The sequence below is a fragment of the Lissotriton vulgaris genome, chromosome 2_1 (genome assembly GCF_964263255.1).
Source record: "Lissotriton vulgaris chromosome 2_1, aLisVul1.2, whole genome shotgun sequence".
NCBI lineage: Eukaryota > Metazoa > Chordata > Amphibia > Caudata > Salamandridae > Lissotriton > Lissotriton vulgaris.
In genome coordinates, this window is record NC_141687.1 from 1,411,535,999 (window position 1) to 1,411,546,675 (window position 10,677).

Consider the following 10,677-nt stretch of genomic DNA (forward strand, 5'->3'; position numbering starts at 1 on the left):
GGGAGTTTGCAAAAACAACAGGTGATGTTCGGATGCTTGATTCCGTTCTGGGAAGGACATGGCTTTTGTAGTTCGGACTGGACTGTTCCCATGGGGCACAGGGTCAGAGCTGATTTGCATATCACCATTGTCTAACCCAGGGTGGTGTGGAGTGCAAAAAAACGATGGATTTTGGCCCAGATCCTAGGACTGGGGTGAGTGTGTGACATTGATCCACATTCGGTCCATCACCTGTTGTGTTTGCATATTCCGCCCTAAGTGCGCTGGGGATGCCCAGACGTGGGTCCCAGGCCCTCCACACCACTGGAGTCAAGCTAGCCGGGCTGATGAGAGGTGTTACCTCGAAACCGGTCCGGTCCTCGGATGCTTGATTCCGTTCTGGGAAGGACATGGCTTTTGTAGTTCGGACTGGACTGTTCCCATGGGGCACAGGGTCAGAGCTGATTTGCATATCACCATTGTCTAACCCAGGGTGGTGTGGAGTGCAAAAAAACGATGGATTTTGGCCCAGATCCTAGGACTGGGGTGAGTGTGTGACATTGATCCACATTCGGTCCATCACCTGTTGTGTTTGCATGTTCCGCCCTAAGTGCGCTGGGGATGCCCAGACGTGGGTCCCAGGCACTCCACACCACTGGAGTCAAGCTAGCCGGGCTGATGAGAGGTGTTACCTCGAAACCGGTCCGGTCCTCGGATGCTTGATTCCGTTCTGGGAAGGACATGGCTTTTGTAGTTCGGACTGGACTGTTCCCATGGGGCACAGGGTCAGAGCTGATTTGCATATCACCATTGTCTAACCCAGGGTGGTGTGGAGTGCAAAAAAACGATGGATTTTGGCCCAGATCCTAGGACTGGGGTGAGTGTGTGACATTGATCCACATTCGGTCCATCACCTGTTGTGTTTGCATATTCCGCCCAAAGTGCGCTGGGGATGCCCAGACGTGGGTCCCAGGCACTCCACACCACTGGAGTCAAGCTAGCCGGGCTGATGAGAGGTGTTACCTCGAAACCGGTCCGGTCCTCGGATGCTTGATTCCGTTCTGGGAAGGACATGGCTTTTGTAGTTCGGACTGGACTGTTCCCATGGGGCACAGGGTCAGAGCTGATTTGCATATCACCATTGTCTAACCCAGGGTGGTGTGGAGTGCAAAAAAACGATGGATTTTGGCCCAGATCCTAGGACTGGGGTGAGTGTGTGACATTGATCCACATTCGGTCCATCACCTGTTGTGTTTGCACTGGGTACTGTAGGGGCACAGGGTTCATGCACCTGTGCCCACACCACTGGCATAGGGCACCCAGGGCAGGGGGTTTGTGGGCATGGCACACAAGGATGTGTGCCATGTTTATTCTTTGTTTAGGTCTGCACCAGGTCCCCCAGTCTGGAAACGCAGGGTGTGGGTGTCAGGGTGCAGGGCCCTAGGGGTGGCACAAAAAAAGCTGCAGCCCTTAGGGGTCTTCTCTGGTCCCAATGCCCTGGGTACCATTTTCCAGGGGCTGACATGTGGCCAGAGATGCCAATTGAGTTTTGGCTTTAATACAGTTTTAAGGAAGGAACACAGGCCGTGGGCACCCGATTGGCAGGAGCACAGGGCACACTCAGTCAAAGCCCATCAGCAATTCAGCAAACAATATATCTGTAAGAAATATTAGTTAGTTATAGATTCCTTACCGCCCCACCCATCCTGCTCGTTCTGTGAACGGATTTCTAGGGCTAAGGACATCCTTTCAGAGCCCTAGTTGTGTGCACCAGTGGTCCGTGTCTTGCGTGGCTCTGCATTTCTGGCAAGGAAAGTCGTGTACAGAACTGACATCAGCATGCGAGGGCGGCGTCTAAGTAGCTATCATGACGCCATCCTGCGACTAACTAAACTGGAGTTTTGTGCGATATTGTTGTCAATGCGATGTAAATTATTAATGTCACAAACACCCCTTACTTCACACTTTCACTTCTTGTGTGAGCACCAGAACTATTGCTAGAATTAGACTATGATACTCTGTTTATGCTGTTAAATAAATGTGATGTCATAGCAAACCTTGTGTCCCAGCATATGCTGCATAATTAGTCCCTCCTGGACTACTCTACTTTGTTTTATCTGAATAACGCTTTCTAAAATACTTCAGTAGCCTGGGTTACACGAGGACCATAGCAGCCTCCTCTTGACCATTGTTTCCTAAAGTACCTAACTACCCCTGGTCTCGATACGCGTGTTTCCCTTGTTCTTTGAAACCTATCCCGGCGACTATGACGCCGACGATGGAAGTGGGGCCGACCGACACCACCTTTCGGAGCGTAGACGTACTGCTGACAAAAAAACTTTCCGGATCCAGTCTGACGCTTGGGGGTAATTCTAAGGTAAGGAATCTATAACTAACTAATGTTTCTTACATATACCGTTACCGAAGGTAAGTAACTTGTTCTTCTGGGCATGTCTAACTTTAAAACCTGCTGCCTTCTTTTTAAACTGAAGTTTAGATTGTGGCTTGTCTTCTTTTTTAGAAGTGTAGCTTTAAGCGTGTGGCGTGTCTCTGGACATCATACACTCTTCTTGTCTGTGTTCTGACCGTTCTTCTCTCTGAGTTTCTTGGTCAACCCTAAAATGAACGAGAGGAACGTGTATCAGTATCCTGATACCTGTCAGGTTTTTGTAAGTCATCTTTATTTCTAAGGTTATATTTCCTGTCAGAGTTCTCCTGCTGAGGAGACCCACTCCTGGATAGAGATCTATTTTCTCAATTTTTTTGTTGCTATTGCTATTATCCCATGTCTTCTTGGAAGAATCAGGTGCTTGTTTGGTGTTATCCTTCTCAGGATCGACTATCAGTTGATGTTTTGTTGCTCTACCCCCCAAACTATCTCTGCCTAATTCAGCATAGGTGTTCGTGATAATTTTACTTAATTCACGTTCCTGTTGTAAAGGAGTGAAATCCCTCAGGCGTTGGCGTATTGCCACTGCTGCTGCATCCCCTTTGATATTTGCTAATATATCGGATACCTGGGCAAAATGACCTTGTAATTTCATGCCCAGGTTCTGCTCCATACTCCGTTTGCATTTGTCTTAATACGTCTGGTACTACTGCTAATGAAGGGATACCATGTGTTCTAATATATATGGCAGCGAAAATTGTACCCCAAATGGTACAATCCTCTATCTGGAGAGCTATCCCCATTGGCAAGCACATTGTTAGCATTCTGTGCTTTTCTTGACGGTTTGTGTGTGGAAATACTGCCTCTAGCTGTGGTATTTTCGGAGATATCCAGAATGGCATTTGTTCACGTTTAATGGGCATTCTACCCATAACTGTGTATAGCGTTTGTGGAGTAATTTTAGTTGTTGAACTCTGAACTTAGTTTGTTTGTGTTCTATTGTTGGCTGAAGTGTGAGTGTTCTCATCACAAACTGTGTTTTTTTCCTGTAGAGTTGTATCATTTCTTTGTGAAGTGTACGTAAGTCTACTACTGGCATTGTGTCAATATCTGGATGCAGTGCGCAAGCCGCAAGAACAGGTAACATGGCCTGTCTCTTCAGAGTGTACCTAGTCTTGCTTTATTTCTTGTATTGGGGAGGGCACCTTTCAACCAGTTTATGTGCTCCTGGTAGGTGAGTGGAATTTCACTTTCCTCATACGGACTGTATTCCTCTGGTATTTCATCTTCAGTGTAAGAATGAAATGTATTTGATTGTACATCTGCTTGTGGGAATTGAATCAATGAATAGACTACCTCCTGTTCTATATGATTCGTAAGCCTCGATCATGAAGGTTACTGTCCCACCCCTAGCTGTAACTCCACAGTCTGTTAGCTTTTGAGTAAGAAAACAAAAGGGGGGGGCCAAGCAGGCATTCGAAATGGCCGCATAGTCGCTCGGCTCCGTGAGCCCTTTCGCCCCACACGTCTATCCTGACGTCTATCCTGAGCCACGAAGGCATACTTTGATAGGAGAAAAAAACGAGCACCTACCGTCTGCTCCCGAAGCTCCTGCATGCAGGAGATCCTGAGAACTGTCCCCGACTGCTCCGCGGCCCACGCGGTGATGAGACCGGGGCATTGACTAGGCAGGGCCTCCGGCCGCAGCTGCAGCACCGGCGGCCGTTGATGGCGGTAGGGGGCCTGTCGGTGGGTGCCCTTGAGATGAAGGACCGCTGCTAGCGGTGAAGACCTGGTCCGCTTGGCGGTGACCCTTGAGGGGCAGTGTGGTGGCACAGAATCGGAGGGAGCGCTTGCCTCCTGCCTCCTCCCCAAACTTTGTTGCCCGGGCATAACCAAGGACTGCCCCCATCATAGGCGGGCGACTCCCGGGGCCCGGCAGGGATTTTAGCCTTTTGGTGGCTCTCCTTTCATGAGCCTGCCTCACAGCTTTTTGCCCCGGGGACGCATCCTGTTGCGCCCTCGCGGTGAGGCCTGGTCCCTGACAGTGGTTAAGAGGGACGGGGCCGACTGGATTAAGATGGCGGCTGGTGCCCTCCTCTACGGCCCGTGTCCCGTCAGGTGGCTGTTGCACGGATGGGGCCGGGATGCTTGCAACATACGCAGGAGTTCACATCCTGGGACGTGTTGGCTGCTCTAACAGTTTTGCACGAGACCATGATTTGCCATGCCTGGGACCTGGGTGAACGACTGGACGCCATTGCTGTCTCGCCGTCTCTAGCGGCCACAATCCGATGCCAGGGGGCTGCCGTTGAACTTGCTGCTGAGTCCATGGAGGACGTTCCAGCTCCGCAGAGGCACCTGGAGCCGCTCGAGGTCCGGGCTCCCGTGCCCGCGCGGACCGACTTGATTGCTCGTACGGATGTCTCCTTGGGACACATATCCAACTGGCGGCTGGGGATGGAGCGCTGTTTTTCCTCTTGGACTGGCCTGGTCCTGTCGTGGCGGTGGCCAAACTGTGCGACTCTCCTCTCCTGTATGATGTTATTATCTGTGAACTTTGGGAAGTTCCCGAGACCGACGTCGATATTGCCTGACTTTTGCTGTCTATACTTAGATGGATTTGGATTGTTTTGCTCTTCTATGACTGCGCCCCAACCGGACCCACCCATATTGTTTGGACCCTCAGGACTGTGCTTTAAATTGATTAACAAGTGGACTACTGGCGGTACCGCTGCCAGACAGGGTCAGGGATGATGTGGTTCATGGTCTATTGGCTTTATTGTTGGCAGACGGTGCAATGGGTATGTTCGATCGATATTTCATCGCTATTGTGCTCGGGATTTGTTATTCTTCATTACAGTACTGCCTGCTTTCCGTGATTTTAGAGGTGTGGGGTGAAGGGCGGGCCGGGCGGCACGATGAGGGCCCTCCTCCGCTTATCTTCTTTTTCTCTTTCCTCTATCTTTCTATATTTCGGGTCTCTATTAGGGCGACAGGCACGCTGCTGGGGGGGGGTAGGCCATGGCCTTCTGCGGGTGTGCAGGGTGGGGGATTGTGGGATGGGTGTTTGATCGGTATTTGTTTCTATGGCCCTTTAGTCTTTCTTCTCTTTTTAGTGTCGTCGTCGCTCATGCTCTCTGTGGTATGTGTGGTGTTGAGGGGCGGGGGTTTGACTTGCTGCACGCTGGGGTTGCTCCTGCATTTCTTCTGCTTTGTACATCTTACCCCCCGATATTTCCTCCGTATTAATACTGTTTGTAGATATCCTGATTCGCACACTATTACGGGACTGTGTACGACTGTGCGACACCTTTTCCTTAGTTCCTTAATTGAAAATGAACCTCTTAAATCCTGATTTCAAGCTGCTGTGTCTGATTACAAGCTATGTACTGTTATTTTATGACCCTGGGTTTCGAACTGCTATAACTATACATATTGCTTGCAGTATTCTCGCTCTGTTTAACGGCCGGCCGGGATGGTTGTAGGCCCATACTTGTAACTGCATGTTCTACAAATAAAGGTTCAACAAAAAAAAAAAACCGGGGGTTGGAGGGTCTAAGGGAAGTTTAAAGACCTGCCCAGGTTATTATCCCCTACTATACAATCTCTGAATACACAAAAACCTGGGGGTCTACCAAGAAACAAGTGTGTTTCGAGGACCATATACAATATAAAGTCAACAGTACTAATAAAGTAACAGAATGGTCTATTTTATAAAGTATAATATTCCAACGCATGTGACCACCAGCAACGGTAGGTGAGACCCAAGATCCAGAGATGGATTACCATCAAAATCTTGTTGGTGATCTTGTTTTCTCATCTGGTCATCCACAGGGCTGGGCCAGTGTGTCTCTAGATCAGTGAGACTACTTCCAGGACCGCCTGGCAGGACTGGGGTCAGGCCCACAATCTCTTGCTGACCATGCGTGGGATCACCAAATGGAACAAAGTGCAGTGCAAAGGGTGATAGTGTAGGGAAAAGTGAAGTTAAAAAGGAATAGAGAGCTCACAGTTAGGAAACTTTAATGGCTGTAAGCCTCTTTCAATTAAAAACCAGAACGGCGCAAAACAGCAGTATAAACAAATGACTGCTTCGGGCCGGCATGTTTCTGCCAAATAAGGGGAATACTCCCTTGGCTTTCCTCAGGGCCTCTGTTCTTAAAGACTTTTGCTACTACAAGTGCAAACCACACTCAAAACAATAAATAAATCAAAAACTGTGACATCTTTAAAGGATATACATTCCTATTCCTCCATGTCAGCTGGTGTGTCAATCACCTAAAACAAAAGTGCAAAGTGGTATAAATGCATAGGATATATAACAATATAAATCAGTTTAGAAAAGGAGCATAGTAGTTCCTTACTCACCCTTCTTGACAGGGGAAACTACCTCACCTCACCTGGACGAGGCTCTGAGTAAGGGAGGCCATGCTCTGTGGATAAGAAAAGGCAGTCCAAATCAAGATAAAGCAGGAAAACTAAGCATATCTACTTGTTTGGAGTCCCTTAGTCAATATCTTATCCTTAGCTTAACATTCTTACAGCCAGTCTCAAACTAAGCTCACCCACAGGCACTATAACTACAAATTAAGGGAGAATGTCTTGCTATAAGGACATAAGCTCACAAGATATTTAACAAGCATTGGAAATGCAATAGGTCTCGCATTAGGAAAGTTTGACCTATTGGTATTGTAAATGACACTTTTTTTATTTATGTGTTGGTTTTGAAAGTAGCAAAATTAATAGCTTTGTCAGTTACAATGTCAATAGTTTTGACTTTTGCAAATGTGACACCTATACCATTTGTAATGCAATGTGTGTTGTATTTACGTGACTTAGATGTATTGATATTACAAAAAACAATGGCTTTTAATTTTGTAAATAATTAATACTTAAATAAAAGTTTTTGTAATTTATAATGGCAATAGCTTAAACGTTTGTAAATTACTTTTGCGAAGATTATGTTCAGTGTATTTTATTGTGACGAAAATCCAAGAACATTGCATTTGCACATACACACACACAGAGCCACACTCATATAGATGTGGTGGTGGTGGATCTGGGGGATATGGTGGTGGTGGATGTGGTGGTGGTGGTGATGGTGGATGTGGTGGTGATGGGGGTGGATGTGGTGATGGATGTGGTAGTGGTGGTGGATGTGGTGGAGGTGGTGGATGTGGTGGTGGTGGATGTGGTGGGGGTGGATGTGGTGGTTGTGGTTGTGGGTGTGGTGAAAGTGGTGGTAGATGTGGTGGTGAATGTGGTGGTGGTGGTGGATGTGGTGGAGGTGGTGGATGTGGTGGTGGTGGATGTGGTGGGGGTGGATGTGGTGGTTGTGGTTGTGGGTGTGGTGAAAGTGGTGGTAGATGTGGTGGTGGATGCGGTGGTGGAAGTGATGGTGGTGGATGTGGTGGTGGTGGATGTGGTGGTGGTGGATGAGGTGGTGGTGGATGAGGTGGTGGATGTGGTGGTGGATGTGGTGGTGGATGTGGTGGATGTGGTGGTGGATGTGGTGGTGGATGTGGTGGTGGATGTGGTGGTGGATGTGGTGGTGGTGGTGGATGTGGTGGTGGTGGATGTGGTGGTGGTGGTGGATGTGGTGGTGGTGGTGGATGTGGTGGTGGTGGTGGTGGATGTGGCGGTGGTGGATGTGGTGGTGGTGGATGTGGCGGTGGATTTCATGGTGGATGTGGAGGTGATGGTGGATGTGGCGGTGGATTTCATGGTGGATGTGGAGGTGATGGTGGATGTGGTGGTGGATGTGGAGGTGATGGTGGGTGTGGTGGTGGATGTGGTGGTGGATGTGATGGTGGATGTGATGGTGGATGTGATGGTGGATGTGGTGGTGATGGTGGATGTGGTGGTGGATGTGGTGGTGGATGCGGTGGTGGATGCGGTGGTGGATGCGGTGGTGGATGCGGTGGTGGATGCGGTGGTGGATGCGGTGGATGGGGTGGTGGTTGTAGTGGATGTGGTGGTGGATGAAGTGGTGGTGGGTGTGGTGGTGGTGGTGCATGCGGTGGTGGTGGATGCGGTGGTGGTGGATGTGGTGGTGGTGGATGTGGTGGATGTGGTGGTGGTGGATGTGGCGGTGGATGTCACGGTGGATGTGGAGGTGGATGTCGTGGTGGATGTGGAGGTGATGGTGGAGATGATGGTGGATGTGGTGGACAGTGCACACAGTCAGAGCAGCGTGCACCAAAAACAAACACAGCCCATACAAAACCGAAACAGCATGTATCAAATGCAGAGACGGTTCACACAGAACATGAGCACCGTGCACCTAAAGAACACACAGCCTATGCACAACTAAAACAGCATGCATTAATAGTTCCGACAGTACACATAACACGAGCAGTGTGCATCAAAGTACACAGGGATTAAGCAGCATGCAGCCAAACCAGCATTTCCCAAACAGTGGGTTGTGTGACCCACAGGTGGATCGTGCGCCAGTTTAGTCGAGTTGAAAAAGTCACAGCATATGCAAGCAATTAGATTTTCAACATTGCTATTTAATAATAAATGTAGCAGTATTAGAAAAAATGACATGGGGGGGGGCACACCACATGTCCATTAAACCTAGGTGAGTCGCAATGGTTGTCATTCTAAAATTTAGGACGCTCCAACCTAAAGAACACACAGCTTATGAAAAACTGCTTTTGCTGCACCCTGTTTCAGAGCAAGTACACCGCTAAAGCAGCATGCACAAATGCACACAGGGATAAATAAGCATACACCTAAACACCACACATCCAATACAAAACTAGAGCAAATCAAATGCAAAGACGGTAAAGACAGAGCCAGGTCAGCGTGCACCTAAAGAACACACAGCCCATACAAAATCAATACAGCGTACATCAAATGCAAATACTGCACACAGCCAGAGCAGTGTGGACCTAAAGAACACACAGCCCATACAAAACAAAACCAGCGTGCATCAAATGCAAAGACGGGGCACTAAGCCAGTGCAGTGTGCACATAAAGAACACACAGCCCATACAAAACCAAACCAGCGTGCATCAAATGCAAAGACTACACACTGAGCAGTACGCAACTGAAAAACACAAGGAAAAAGGCGAATGCACCGAAAGAACACAGCCTCTGCACAACTGAAACAGTTTGCAACATACAGCGCAACATGAGCCAGAACTGAGTGCAGAGAACACAAAGAGGCGTACACACCCGATTCCTGGGGCGGTCAGACATTGTGCGCGACGTACAGCTATAATGATCGTTGCACCCTGGCATGCTGCCCGTGACGTGTTCAGACCAAACCTACTGAAGCCTCAACAGGGCTGTACGAAAAGAAGTGCACCCAACATGTCAAAGAGGTGAATTCACGGCTGGAGACATTCCATATGTCTGAGCTGGCAATGGATGATAGTGCACCTATAGTGCAGTGTGCACGCCCCTCACAGACCTGTCCTGATGTGCCCACAGCCCACACAGGAGCGTGTGAGAGAGAGGGATGAGATGAACAGTCAAGACTACAAAAACCACTGGGGTGGAAATAAGCAGATTGTGTGAGAGTAGGTGACCAATGGACGGAGGGAAGAGAGAGAAGGGGAGGGTTGAGGAGAAATGCGACACGGCGGGCAGGGGAGGGGGCGGAGCGGGTAAAAAAATAAATAAACAAGACGGAGGGAAGAGAGAGAAGGGGAGGGGGGAGGAGAAATGCGACACGGCGGGCAGGGGAGGGGGCGGAGCGGGGAGAGGGAACAGACGGCAATTTGGTGATGTGCACGCGCATTTTAGGTCAATGCGCTTGCCCATTGACCTAAAAGCCACGGGCACAGCACCAAATCGCCCAGTTAGTTTAACTCTGGTTAAAGCCCTATATGCTCGCAAGCTCGATGCGCATGCGCATCGAATAGCGAGACCTAAACAGCGTGGTGGTTGCACTCACCTCTCTGTCATTGCCCCGAGCTATGTCTGAGGCCGGGGGAGGCAACGTTTAGGAGGAAGAGGGCTTCTTATGTAGGTGCATCCTCCATTGTGTTCCCTATCAGCGTGTGGTATGAGGCCACGCCTATGTTAAGGGACAACAAGTGAATCACACCGATGCCTGACGCATTTGGTAGTCTCTCGTTAAGAACCGCTTATTGAATTATTATGGATGATCGCGGCCGCTATAGAAGAGTCTATTTGTGGTTCCGCAGCATATTGTTGTCAATGGACGCATGTAACCTCGATATCTGGGGCGAACTACAAACAAAATGGAAGTTGTACTTCGAGACATATCCACAAGGCGGAACTACAGGGCAAGGGAATTGTAGTCCTGCGCATGATCTCAATCGGATCGAAAA